The 15,056-nt window shown below is 42.9% G+C and overlaps 1 non-coding gene across 1 annotated transcript; it reads left to right on the top strand.

Moving 5' to 3' along the window:
- The first annotated feature begins 419 nt into the window (after window positions 1–419).
- LOC145060763 (small nucleolar RNA R71) lies at window positions 420–526 on the top strand. Its single transcript, XR_013686947.1, has one exon. It is a non-coding gene; the product is annotated as a small nucleolar RNA R71 (small nucleolar RNA).
- Window positions 527–15,056: the final 14,530 nt, after the last annotated feature.

Genomic DNA, 15,056 nt, shown 5'->3' with positions numbered 1-15,056 from the left:
TTTCATACTATCGGTTCTAATGATTTTTATACAAAAACTCACACTAAACTCTTATGAACTCACCAGCTTTATGCTGATATTCGTTTTCAAAATAACTTGTATCCTCAGGTCAAAGATAGACAGGTACAGGTGCGGCATTTTGGAGAAGGTGGAGCATACAAGATCCATCTCTTATTTTTGTAATACTTTTGATACTTGTTAAACATTACAAAACACGATTGTAATTAAACTCACTATGTAATGCAATGGTTGTATGTTTCTTGTTTTTACTATTATGCAATTGTGATGATACTGTACATGACGTCCTCCACCCCGAAACATATTCCGCCGTTATCAGTTTTGGGGTGTGACAATCAAGGAGTTGTCTTGTCATCACGTTGACCCCATCATAAAAGATTGACATCTCTTGCTGCACATTTAGGTCATGTTGAGGGCAATTTCTGAGCAAGCCCTTGTACCGCTCCCATGCTTCGTATAGTGACTCCCCCGGCTGTTGCTCAAAGTTGGCTATTGCCTTCTTGAGTTTGGCTATCTTGGATGGCGGGCAAAACTGGTCCAGGAATTGCTCACGCATTTGAGCCCAGGTGGTGATTGTACCTGGTGGGAGTGCCTTTAACCACTCCTTAGTAGCTCCTTTGAAAGGGATGGGAAGCATCCTAAGCAAGACTGTGTTTCTGTTGACATTTGGGACATTGAAGTAATCCGCAATGTCGTTGACATCATCTAGATGCTTAAAAGCATCCTCCTGATCTTTCCCGAAAAATGGGATGTCCTTCAGTGCAGTCAATATGTGTCCCTTCAGCTCGAATGTGGCAGTGGCAGGTATTGCGGGTTGGACTAAACCGGGACCCACATCTTCTCGGATCCGCTTCTTGTAAGCTCCCATGGACATTTCTTCAATCGCTGCCATCTCGTTCCTTGGCTCGTTCTCAGGTTCGCTCGTGTGTTCTTCAAATTCCGGCTCGGTATCGCTTTCGGACTCGGTTTGGATGGGTGTATGATCCAAATGCTCAAGATTGCTCTTGTGCCTCGCTGATGAACTTGACTCTCCTGTTTTCTTTCCCGACTTCCTAGAAAAAGCTGACTTCAATTCTTGTAAGGGCGTCTTTTTCTTGTGAAGTGCAGACTCGGGATCTTCAAGTGGTGGCACCAAGTGTGTGTTAGAGCTTCTGGTCATGAACTCCTGCAACTTGCTAAACTAAAAACGTAAAACTAGACTAAAATAAGAAAAACTAACTACAAACTAAAAATTTAGTTTTTTTTTAACTGTCCACGTCGTGGCAGGTATATGGCCACGTCGTGGACTCTGTGATTGACAGAAAAATTTTATTTTTCTTAAAAATTAACTTTTTGTGGTTTTTACTCCACAAGAAGGATCGATTAATTTAATGCAAATAAATAAGCTAAAAACTAAGTCGTTCCCCGGCAACGACGCCAAAAACTTGATGTGCACAAAAGTACTCACTAATTTTAATATTTATAACCTAACAAACTTAACTAACTATGCACTTATAGGCAGTGTACCTAGTCAGATTACAGTATAGCTTGAGTAAGTCGGGTATCGATCACAGGGAACGGTGTTCTAATTAATTTACTTACTATTAAATTAACCTAATTTATTAACAAGTTTAACAGGGGTTTTATCTGGTTTTACAAGATCAGATGAACTTAAATCAAATTCAATAAATAAAAACACACTCTTGTTTAGTTTGAATCCACTTCTCCCTTATGGCTAGCTAATGATTACGGATTATTAAGTTGGTTTTTAGTTGTATTAGTAATTTAGTTCTAACTTACCAATAATTAACTAATTCATGTCAAACCATGTATGTTCACACATAATTAAACACAGAACTAATTATGAATGTAAATATGCTAGGTAAGATTTGTTATATAAACGCAATTATGATCACAATACACGTTCTCTAGCACAACTAAGCTTTATTTATTCTAATTACTAACTAAGATTGGTCAATCCTAGCTCTAACAATTCAATGTTCACTAAATCATTAGGTAAACAGGTTCATGCAGTTTAATGGTCACTAAGCTACACAGAACATGCAATCAAGCAATTAGAAAAACAAATAATAACATGCTAGGTTATACAAATCAAACACAAGCAATTTTTACCAACTAGACTTAATCCATAAACATATAACTATTCATAAGTTTAAAGCTTCATCTAGCTAAACAAGAGTAGCTAGATTCAGCTGCTCATCATAGCAACTAAACCAACACAGCTAAAAATAATGAAAGACATGTTCTTATTTAACTAAAATATAAACCTCTATTCTTTTTGGTGTTGAAAACCTTCTTCCAGAACCCTTCTTTCGCTCTGGATCGTCTCCTGGAACTCTTTCCTTCTGCCAAAAGCTTGTCCCTTTCGTAATAATCAGGAGAACTTATATAATCTTCAAAAACCCGTGCCACGTCGTGGCCAGCTGTGCCACGTTGTGGGCTTCAAGTAATCCGTATTCTCCAAGGAAATCCTCCGCGTCGCGATGTCTATCTTCTGGAAACCCCATGCCACGTCGTGGGCTTCATTGCCACATCGTGAATTAAGTATTTATCGTGAATTTATTCTTTTCTTGTCTTTCAAGCCTCCCATGTTCCACATTTTGTCACTTTTCGTCCCTCTCTTCGAAAATCCTTTATATTGACTGAAAATAACAATTTAAAGTCATAAGTATCGTTATTCTGAACATATTATCAATTTATTAATAAAAATGTACTTAAATATTGCCTAAAATAAGTATAAATATGGCAATATCAGGAGCATTTGAGGGAGATCCTCGGAGTTCTGAGATCGGAGAGGCTTTATGCCAAGTTCTCCAAATGCGAGTTCTGGTTATGAGAGGTCCAGTTTTTGGGGCATCTCGTTAACCAGAAGGGGATATTGGTCGACCCGGCCAAGATTGAGGCGGTTATGAGGTGGGAGGTGCCGAGATCACCCACCGAGATCAGGAGTTTTCTGGGATTGGCCGACTATTATCGGAGATTTATTAAGGATTTCTCCAAGATCACTGTGCCACTCACCAAGTTGAACCGGAAGGGTGTTGCGTTTTCTTGGGGTCCGAAGCAGGAGACCTCATTCGAGACACTTCGCAAGAAGTTATGCGAAGCCCCAGTGTTAGCCCTTCCGGAAGGGATGGAGGATTTTGTGGTTTATTGTGACGCATCGATATCCGGATTGGCAGTGGTGCTTATGCAGAGGGGGCATGTGATAGCATATGCATCGAGGTAGCTTAAGCCTCATGAGTCGAGATATCCCACTCACGATTTGGAGCTGGGAGCAATAGTGTTCGCTCTCAAGATCTGGCGGCACTACCTGTACGGGGTTCGGTGTACGATATACACGGACCACAAGAGCTTGAAGCATTTGATGGATCAGCCCAACCTAAATATGCGACAGAGGAGATGGTTGGACATGGTCAAGGATTATGATTGTGAGATCCTGTACCACCCGGGCAAGGCTAATGTTGTAGCCGATGCACTGAGCCGTAGGGCGGAGAGCGCCCCATTGTGAGATGTATGTTTGAGATTGACGGTGATGACCCCGGTTTTGGATGCTATTCGTGAGGCCCAGGATGAGGCTATGCAGCCTGAGAGCCAGAAGAGGGAACGAGTTGTCGGGCTGGTATCGGAGTTCATTACCGATAGCCGGGGGCTTATGACATTTTAGGGTCAGATTTGGGTACCGTCCGTGGGCGGGATGCGTACCATTTTGATGGAGGAGGCTCAGCGATTTAAATTCTCGATCCACCCCGGGGCCACTAAGATGTTTTTGGACCTGAAATAGGATTATTGGTGGCCCTGTATGAAGAGGGATGTTGCATGGTTTGTAAAGAGATGCTTGAGCTGTCGCAGGGTTAAGGCCGAGCATCAGCGTCCACATGGTAAGTGCAGCCATTGGAGATTCCCGAGTGGAAATGGGAACAGATTTCCATGGACTTCATCACCAAATTGCCAAGAACCGTGAGGGGTGTCGATGCAATTTGGGTGATTGTGGATAGGTTGATAAAGAGTGCTCACTTCCTGGCCATCAGTGAGAGCTCTTCTGCGGAGAAGTTGGCGGAGATGTACATGAGAGAGGTGGTATCGCGGCATGGAGTACCGATTTCGATTGTCTCAGATCGAGATGTACGTTTCAATTCCGGATTCTGGAAGAAGTTACATGAGGAATTGGGTACGAAACTGCATTTTAGTACTGCATACCACCCACAGACCGATGGGCAAAGTGAGCGGACGATTCAGACGCTCGAGGACATGCTCCGAGCATGTGTGTAGGATTTCGGCGGAAGTTGGGACACGTATTTTCCCTTGGCAGAGTTCTCTTACAACAACAGCCATCATTCCAGAATTGACATGCCGCCCTTTGAGCTGTTGTATGGGAGGAGGTGTCGGACCCCTATTTGCTGGAGAGAGGTAGGGCAACGTGTGATGGGTAGTACCGAGATTGTGCTTCAGACGACAGAGCAGATCCAGCATGTCAGAAAGAGGTTGTTGACCGCTCAGAGTCGTCAGAAGAGTTATGCGGACAGACGCCGGTCCGAGCTTGAGTTTCAGTTCGGCGACTTTGTACTCCTGAAGGTCTCTCCTTGGAAAGGAGTGATTCGATTCAGGAAGAGGGGCAAGTTGGGGCCCCGATATATTGGTCCTTTCAGGGTGATCGCGAGGGTAGGCAGGGTAGCCTATCGTTTGGAGTTGCCAGCAGAGTTGGGTCAGATTCACGACACTTTCCACGTGTTGTAGTTGCGAAAGTGCATAGTCGGCGAGTCGGCAATAGTGCCACTAGAAGATATTCAGGTGGATACGAGCCTGAATTATGTTGAGAGACCAGTGGCGACCAGAGATCGAAAGATCAAGGTCCTGAGGAATAAAGAGGTGTCATTGGTTCAGGTCCAGTGGCAGCATCAGAAAGGGTCAGAGTTAACTTGGGAGCCGGAGCGTGGGATGCGTCAGCAACATCCGGAGTTATTTGCAGAGTGAGACTTCGAGGACGAAGTCTGATTCTATTGGGGGAGAATTGTAACATCCGGATTCCCAGGTATTATTTTTATTCTTTTATTTTTGGGTGTTGTGAGGAGACTCAGCGAGTTGGAGTCTAAACTCGCCGAGTAGGATCGCAGTTTTTGCACGCGGGTTCGCGTCTGGACTCGGCGAGTCCACGCTGTTTAATGAAACCCCAATTTCCAGGGTTTGAGGCCTATTTAAAGGGGCTTATGGCCGTCATTTGCGGCCACCAACCCCAGAGAGAAACCTTAAAGAGATCTTGAGCGTTTTGGGAGAGAGAGAAGGCCATTGTTAACCTTTGAAGCATTGTTTGGCAAGGCAAAGGAGGTTCTAGCTAAGAGGAAGCAAGGGAGGTGGACATTCTTCGAATTTGGAGCTTAGAGTATCACTTTGAAGGTAATATTTTGGCTCCCTTTCTGTTGTTATGTTGAACATGGAGGTTTAGGGTTTCTTGAACTCTTTGTTGGTTAGATTTGATGCCCATTTCGTCCCTATTTGTGATGAGACTTGGAATGGGATCCATAGAGGTCCAGAGAAGATTTAGTCCTCAAGATTTTTGAGGATTCATGGGAGTATTGACCATGGGTTATGCATTATGGGGCCAAAACATCATATAAGAGCAAATAGATGTTGTTTGAGCATCAAGGTTTGGACTTTACGTAATTATCATGCTTGGGGAGGCCAGATCTATGATTGAATGGAACAGATCTGACCACAGAAGTGGTTTTAAGTTTATGCATGGCATGAACTCGCCGAGTCTGAAGAACAGACTCAGTGAGTAGTATGAAGTTTGCCCGCAATCACTCAGTGAGTGGACTTGTCGAGTTGAGGGAACGACTCGGTGAGTCAGGGTGAGTCAGGGGGACTGGGCTCAAGCCAGAACTCGCCGAGTTGTTCTTGAGACTCGGCGAGTTGAGTCGTGGTGGCCCCGCGATTCATGCCAGGTGGAACTCGTCGAGTCAGGGGGGTACTCGGCATGTCAAGAGAAGATCTGAGAAAGTCAGTGGCCACGTGTAGACTCGCCGAGTTGCCCTAGTGCACTCGTCGAGTCCGGTCAAAGTTGACCATTGACCTTGTTGACTTTTAGGGTTGAGTTCAGTTGTATTTATGAGTGTATTACTTTGTGTGATTAGGCGGAGGCTAGATCACATTTATTCTGAGTCAGATATTTACCGAGACATCGAGGTGAGTCTTCTCACTATACATTACCTAGAGTGGTATATTGTGTAGACCAAACGGTCTTATGTGATATGTATGAGATTATGTGCTATGTGTTATGTGTATGTTGTATGTTGTTATAGACGGGACCGAAGGGTCCAACGATACAGACCGGGCCGGAGGGCCCAACGAGCTATGACCGGACCAGAGGGTCCAACGAGCTACGGGACTGGAGGGTCCCGCTGAGACACATCGACCGGAGGGTCGTATTATAGCCTTGAGTGGCATATGTGTTTTATGTGGTATTTTGGATAACTCACTAATTATGTATGCTTACAGTTGTTGTGTGATGTGTTTCAGGTACCAGTGATGAGCGCGGGAAGGCGCCAACATGATCTGTATACACTTGAAGAGTTTATGCTTTGGATTCTGGGGAGATATTTTTGTGAAAAATACATTTGATACAATATGTTTGGTGTTATTTTGTGAGTAAATGAATGTTTTGAAAATGAAAATTTGTTTTGAAAATTTACGTTGTTACAGTTAGACTAAAGATGGAGCCAACAATGAAGACTTATTTGATTTTTAGCAAAAAGCATGGGTCATGCCAAAAACACATGGTCAAGACAAATGGCCATGCCAAAAACACATGGGCAAAAGGCATGGCCATGCCAAAAATGCATGGCCTCATGGCATGCACGTGAACAATAATTAAAACAGGAGGAGACATCATTTTTTGAAGGAGACAGTTTTTGGAGCAGTTTTGGGGCGATCTTGGGTGATTTTGGGAGAATTCTAGGAGCTTTTGAGAAGGCCTAATCATTGCAAACACTTTTAATTTCATTTTTGTAAGCATTAAACATTCCAATTCCATCTTTATACTTGTTTGATTTGTTCTTAGCCATGTGTGGCTAAGAAACCGTAGTTTCTAGTTCTTGTTCAAAACATGTTGATTGCTTGACTTTGAAACATATGATTTGATGTTTGATTTGTGATTCTATTCTAGTGATTATGTTCTTGTTTAAACTAGAATCCTTAAATTTGATTTGTTTTTGATTGGCCACTTTCATGAATTGAATTTTTGTGTAGTTAATTAACTTCCGGGGCACCTAATCGTTCTATAAAGTTAATGATTGGTAACAAACAAATGGTTTCCTTATTTGTGACACTCGTCAATCCAGGGTCAATTCAAAGTCAACAAGTCAAACCGGTCAACTCGATTAAACCTTGTATATTAGGGTTTGTGTTATGTAATTACTGTATAACTCGCTATATTAATGAGAAAACATCACTTGGGAAAAGTTCGTGTGTTTAAATTTCCTGAGCTTTTGTAACACCGAAAATTTCAAAACAATTTTTCATTTTAAAATAATCGTTTAATTCAAAAAAAACACTTTGCTGAAAATCTCATTCATAATCGAATTACAAAACATAACTCCATTTTCACTTGCATAATAAACCAGGATCCTCAAAACATGACTCTTTCTCTGGTGTGTACAATCAAGCCGGTGCCGTCCCGTGATCCTGAGAGAAACCTGAAACACATAACAAAAAACACTGTAAGCACGAAGCTTAGTGAGTTCCCCAAAATACCACACATACATATATTAACCACTCGAGGCTATAACTCTGTGGGTCCGTGGACCCTACTCTATGAACCCTCTGGTTCTAACTCTGTGAACCCTCCGGTTCTAACTCTGGGAACCTTCCGGTTCCAACTCTGTAAACATGCACAGCATAAATCACATAGAAATAATGCAGTACAACACATAACAGGCATATAGCATACAAATACTCTATCACATAACTCTGATTACCTACTCAAGGTAAAGTATAGTGAAAAGACTCACCTTGCAAGCAGAAAGCAGATATCCCCACACTTGAATCTCGAACTTGCCACCGCCTAACACATAAGGCAAATACTCTCGTGAATATAACTCTCGAGTCTAGGATCAACCCTCTCTTGACACCCTCTTAAGGGTAAAAGACCATTTTACCCCTCTCTTGGCCCAAAGGCTACATCGCTGACCAAACCCTAAAAGTCAACAAAAGTCAACGGTCAACTTTGACCGGACTCGGCGAGTGCACTAGGGCGACTCGGCGAGTCTACACGTGTCCACTGACTCCCTTGGATCCTCTCTTGACACGTCGAGTATTTCTCTGACTCGACGAGTTTCACCTGGCATAATCGCGGGGCCACCACGACTCAACTCGCCGAGTCTCAAGAACAACTCGGCGAGTTCCAGCTTGACTCAGTCCACCTGTCCACCCTCTCTAACTCTCCCTGACTCACTGAGTCATCCCTTAACTCGGCAAGACCACTCGCTGAGTGGTTAGGACAATCTTCATGCTACTCGCCGAGTCTGTTCTTCGGACTCGGCGAGTCCATGCCATGCATCGACTCAATCTCGCTTCTGAGGTCAGATCCGCTCCAACAACTCATAGATCTAGCCCTCCTAAGCACATTCATCACGTAAAGTCTCAATCTTGGCTACCAAGCAACGCCTACAAGGCTTCTTTTGATGAAATGACATCTAAAATGGAAACCTAAGTCTCCAACTCAAAAGGAAAGGCATAAAGCATGGCATTTGGGACTCTCTAGACCTACTAAGTTCCAGATCTAGGTACCATTTCCCCATGGGACCTCTCATACTCCAAATACAAGGCAAACAAGGCATGAAGAAACCCTAGATTTGGCCATATCAAGAAAAACACGAGAATAAGCTCTGAATATTACCTCAATTAGCTTCCTCTGTCGAAATGGGAGTAGATCTAAGCTCCCCAACTCCCTTAACTTGGCTTTCCTCTTCCTTTCTTGCAAATACACACTAAAATGGTGAATAATGGACTCCTATCTCACTCACAAGAACTCTCAGCTGCTCTGGTGCTCCCAAGGTCGAAGGTAGCCGCAATGAAGGCCATAAGGTCCCTTAAATAAGGCTCAGGACCGGGAAATTAGGGTTTCATTAAACAGCGTGGACTCGCCGAGTCCCGGCGCGAACCCGCGTCCAAAACCGCGATCCTACTCGGCGAGTTTGAGCTCCAACTCGCCGAGTCCCCTCACAAAACACCAAAAATATATGAATAAATAACACCTGGGGTTCCGGGCTGTTACAGCTTTAGTGCTAAACAATGAACTAAACTGATAAAACAATGTTGCATACTCATCGGGAGTGTGTAGGATCCTTAAACATGACTTAACGGGGTTCACGAACCTTGCGTTGCGGAGCCAAACATTCACAATTGTCACACATGGAACCTCTCTCAATCATTTCCACTCCATCTCTCCCAAATATCTCTTTGTATGTGAAATCTCTCCAAGAATGTCAAATCTCTCCCAAATCTCTCCAAGTATGTGAAATCTCTCCCAAATCTCTCTTTGTATGTGAAATCTCTCCAAGAATGTCAATTCTCACCCAAATCTCTCCAAGTATGTGAAATCTCTCCCAAATCTCTCTCAAAATCTCTCTTAACTTTCTATAACCACTCGGGGCATCCCGACCCTCGAATTTGGCGAAATCAGCCCAAAAAACGGAAGTCTACACGAAAAACGAACTTTAGGAACTGAAACCTCTTAGGAACCGAAACCTCTTAGGAGCCGAGAGGCTTCCCTTCTTACTTTCTGCCCGAGAGGCTTCCCTTCTTACTTTCTGCCCGAGAGGCTTCCCTTCTTACTTGCTGCCCGAGAGGCTTGACCTTCGGTCCGAGGACCAGGCTCTCGGTCCCTCCTGATGAGCAGAACCTGCGAGGCTCTCGGTCCCCCAAGCACCCGAGCACCACCTTCGGCCAGAGAGGCGCCCCAAGCAGCCGAACCCTCTCCTCTCGATCTCTTCTCTCCCTCTCTCGGTCTTCGGTTCTACTCTCGGCTCCAAGCATCAGAGGCCGAGACCTCGGCCAAAATTTGGAATTTCGACACTTTTCACCCTTCTTTGATATTTTTATCATTTTAAGCCCGTTTTTCGAGATTTTAATGCGGGATTTTCACCCAAACTCGTATTTTAACTAAATAAACCCCAAATATTCATAATTTAATCATATTTTCATGAAAATCCTTATTTAAATAATAAAATATAATGGGTGAATAATTAAGGTGGAGTGTTGACTTTCCTTTACCTTATGACACAAGCAACCACCCCCACACCCACTCTATGACCAGCCACACCTCCCCACCTTACCTAGGTCAAATTCGAGATTCAAGGCTGAGTATCAAGCTTTCTCATATTCTTCATAAGTATAATTCACCCTCCTAGGGATTATTTCTCTTCATTCTACTCAAACCATTGATTGCTTACACAAACTCCATCACTTTGATGTTAGATTCTCAAAAATCTTCAAGGCATCTTCAAGTGTTCTTGAGTTGTTTACTTCCATTATTCACCAATCCTCTCCTGAAATCACTCAAGGTGAGTTCATACCCCTCCATTACCATGGTTTCTTAAGCTTTAAGGGGGAGAATACAAGTTAAAACACCATGAACATAACTAAACTTTTCCAACAGCTTTCATCAGAAAAGTTAGGCTCCATTCACGGACCATTTTGGACAACTTAAACATTTTTGTTTTCAAAACTGTTTTAAGTGCATGTAGCCCAGCTCTTTAGCTTTAAAATGACTACTTGAACATCTCTATACGATTTTTCTACAATTTATGGTGATTTTTACAAAACTGTCTATCATTTTAAACATCAATCCGGACCAGTCTGTGAATATGGACTTGTTCACACAAGTTAGAGGTCACTAAAAATTATGGAAAAATTTATGAACAAACTAGACTCGTTTTCCAAACTCTCAGAAGTTACAGAACTTGATTTGGAAATTTTATGATTTTTCTACAAATTTTCTAATAACAGTTATAGAAAATGTTATTAACAGAAAAACACTAGTAATTTCATTTCACCTTGTAACATGTTGAGCAAGGTATATAATATTATGTGATTATGTCTTGTTGCAATATATGACATTTGTGTGTTAGTGTCTAGATATAAACCAGTTAACAAATGGATTTTTGCTAGATAATGCATTGAATAAACAAAGTGTCATGATTAAAGTATACTCATTACACACAAACATTTTATTAAACTATGTTAAGTATAGTTTATGTACTTTACTATTTCTTCCCTTGTTTAGTAAACTATAATATGTATAGTTTAGGATACATTTCAAAATACATACATATCAGAAAGGTACATTTATACAAAAGGGAACTTTCATTACGTTAAGTGTAAATTCGTTAATAACTTTGTGAGACATTCGCTTCGCATTAATCATAAGTCCTGTATTGTAACCAGAGTCTCCTGGAGGGAGAGAGTGATAGTTGTATATAGATCTATATTGGGCGTGACAAACCCACACCTGAGCTGCATGCAACAGCTAGACCGGCAGGTCTGAGGTGACAAATGTCGTAACAGTTTCGACGCCTGAAGAACGTCGTTTTCAGGCCATCTAGGTCATAGTATGGTTATAATAACTCACAGAAAGTATTAACAAACATAAGAATTTACGGGAATTTCATTGATATCATATGCGTTTATGTTGAATTAAACTCACATCATTTTCTGTAAATAAGGAAGATTACTCATACGTTTCGGTCTTTTGGATATAAGACTACAGTGCTCATTTTAAGGAAAATATCAGATTTTTCTGGAACAACCGTACATTTACGAGACAAGTTTTTCCTAATTGCTTACAAAGACTTATGAACTCACCAACCATTGTGTTGACACTTTTTCAAACAACTTGTATTCTCAGGAAATCACTAAACAGGAAATCAAGTGGGTTTTGAGGATGAGACGTTAAGGCGTCAAACATTTCATATTTTTGTCAACATATTGTAATTGATTTGGAAACATGTAATGCATACAATGATGTAACTCTTTCAATTATATATATGTTGGTTGTATTTACTTTCATCACTATTGCCATTATTGTTATGATACTATACATGAAGTCCTCCACCCCCGGACGTTTCCGCCATCCTTGGTTTGGGGGTGTGACAGATTGGTATCAGAGCACGGTTTATAGTGAATTAAGTATATCAAACAACATAGAATATACAAACTATAAACACATTTGGGACTAAGAGTCTCTGATTTTAAAACAACCTAACGGGTTATACTTTTAGAAAATGAATAGTTTCTTGTTTAAAAGTATACCTACATGCACTGCATACTCGCGTAGTGTCATAACTAGAAGAACATAAACTAAAAGAAGAGGAGTTGAACGATACGAGTATGCCTTGGTATGAGTAATCAGTTCTGGGAAGGATATAGCCTGATCAACTATATTCGTCCGGGACGTGACTTACTCATATCGGGGGATAGTCGTAGCAGGGCAACAAATCTAATAACCTAACTTCACCCTACAAAGAATGCTATAAGAACCAAATCTAAACATTTAAAATACTATAGGAGTATTTGTACGTTGCTATATCGCACTATTATTATTACTAACCGCTATCTGCTTCTTACACCCCTATTCTTGTGCAGATGACATGGCAGGATTTCACCTACCAGGAGACCCATACTTTCCCAATCAGGGAAATGCCGGCTGGATTGAAGAGGATCCCGAAGAGGATCCCGAAGAAGAAGAAGAGGAGGTAGACGAAGAAGAAGAAGAAGAAGAGGAAGACGACGAGGTGGACATGGATGAGGACGAAGGTGAAGAAGATCCAGAGGAGGAAGTCTTCAACCCTCCTTACATCGCGAGGGTACCTGCAAACCGCTGGGGGCACAACGGGCCTGAACCCCGTTGGGCAACAACAATCGAACGGTGGAGCCGACAACAACGCCAGCGGTCACCTTATGGCGACCAACGAGGTTACTATGACCTCAGTCACGGGGGACCGGCTAACAGAGCTCTCCCCGTTATGACCCAACACATCATGAACTTGGGGAACCAGAGTAGGGAAATGGCAGACCAGGTTTGAAATCTCAGCGCTATTACGGCAGCCACCGATGCATGCACCCGGGATTTGGAGAGGGACTTCTATCTAGTGGACCAACTCATCGAGGACCTTACCGCTGCTCGAGCGGAGGTAAGGGAGTACCAGCAGAGGCACGTCGCTCTCAAAGAGAGAGTGATCGCGGCCGAGCGCCGGATTGCGGAGCTTCAGGGAGCCTCGACCTCATCTCAGGGCCACCAGGGACCAGATGCTACCCGCCGCGAATAGTGTTCGCGCTGCTCATGTTTTGTTATAAGTCTAGGATTTCGAGTATGCGTTGGTGCTACTCTTTATTGTGAATAGGTTGACCCGCGATTAAGTGATCACACTAGTCAAAGGGGCTTTTGTATTGACAAGACTTTATCTTTTTTTATAATGTAATGTAGACCCTTGTGAGGTCAAACTTTCTCAAAACTATATGTACTAACAAGTTATCAATGAATTTGGCATGTATTTTGCTTCCTAGAATGTTGACATGAGCAAACCCATTTCTCTGCTTGGATCAACACTATTTAATTCATAAGTTTAATTGCATAAACTTTTCGATGAATTACCTTCTAAAGTAATAAACTCGGATAAAAATACAATTGAGATGAAACAAGTAACACTCGACTCGTTATCACCATTGAAGTCTTACCGACAAGTCTTTTCTTTTTATTTTTATGTCAGAACCATGCCACCAAGGAAAAGACCAAGACCTTCCGGAAACTCAGCACCACCCCCTCCGCCACCACCTCCGGAGTTTGATCCTGTGATGATTCAGGCTGCAGTAACAGCAGCCGTGGCGGCAGCAATGTCGCAAATGGGTACAAATGGTTTTGGCGGTTCCGGATCCGGGAATACTGACTCGAATTAGGGGGACAGCATGGGGCGTACTAAGGAGTGTTCTTACAAAGACTTCATGAATGGCAAACCCTATCCTTTCAACGGAAGCGGGGGCATCATCGCGCTGATGCAATGGTTCGAAAGGACTGAAGCAGTCTTCGAAATCTGTGCTTGTCCCGAAGCGAGCAAGGTCAAGTATGCGGCATTCACTTTCACAAGAAAAGCTCTTACTTGGTGGAATGGCCGAGTTAAGTCACTTACTCCTGCAATGGCTAACTCCATAGGTTGGGAAAACTTAAAAGCATTGATGTTAAAGGAGTATTGCCCGAGGGGAGAAATACAAAAACTCGAAGAAGAACTCTGGAATCTCAAGATGTCGGGGACGGATCTCGAAGCTTATACCGCCCGATTCAATGACCTAGCACTCCTCTGTCCCATAATGGTCACTCCGGAGGAGAAAAAGGTAGAACGATACCTTTGGGGGCTATCATCCCAGATTCATGATAGTGTTCTGGCCTCGAAACCTACTACCTTTGAGAGTGCCAAGGAATTGGCACAGCAACTTATTGATCACAGGGCCAGCCGAGGTACCGTGATCGCCACCACCGACCAAGCAAAGGGAGGAAACAACAAGAGGAAGTTCTGGAACCATAAAAAGAAGCAACCAGCACTGGACCCCATAAAGAAGCAACAGACCGTTGTTGTCCGTGCTGCCACTACTGCTACCACTCCAGCACCACCGAAGCAATATGCTGGAAATCTCCCCAAGTGCAACAAGTGCAACTACCACCACAATGGTGCTTTTCGGGAAATGCACTGCAAAAACTACGACAAGAAAGGGCATACCGCTCGTTTCTGTAAAACGCCAGCACGACTGAACAACCAAGTTGCCAATGCGGGGGCAAGCCAAACCTGCTATGGATGCGGTGAAGCAGGACACTTCGGGAGAAACTGCCCCAAGGCACAAGCTCCTAATGCTGGTGGTGTAGGGAGAGTCATAACGATGGGACACAGAGAAGCAGTCAAGGACCCCTCAGTGGTTACTGGAACGTTTCTCCTCAATAACACATATGCATGCGTACTATTTGATAGTGGAGCAGAAAGGAGTTTTGTGAGCCATCA

This window comes from Lactuca serriola, chromosome 6 (genome assembly GCF_051521515.1).
Source record: "Lactuca serriola cultivar US96UC23 chromosome 6, Lser_US96UC23_V15, whole genome shotgun sequence".
Lineage (NCBI taxonomy): Eukaryota > Viridiplantae > Streptophyta > Magnoliopsida > Asterales > Asteraceae > Lactuca > Lactuca serriola.
The sequence above is the reverse complement of the archived record's forward strand: the minus strand, read 5'-3'. Positions and strand labels throughout refer to the sequence as shown.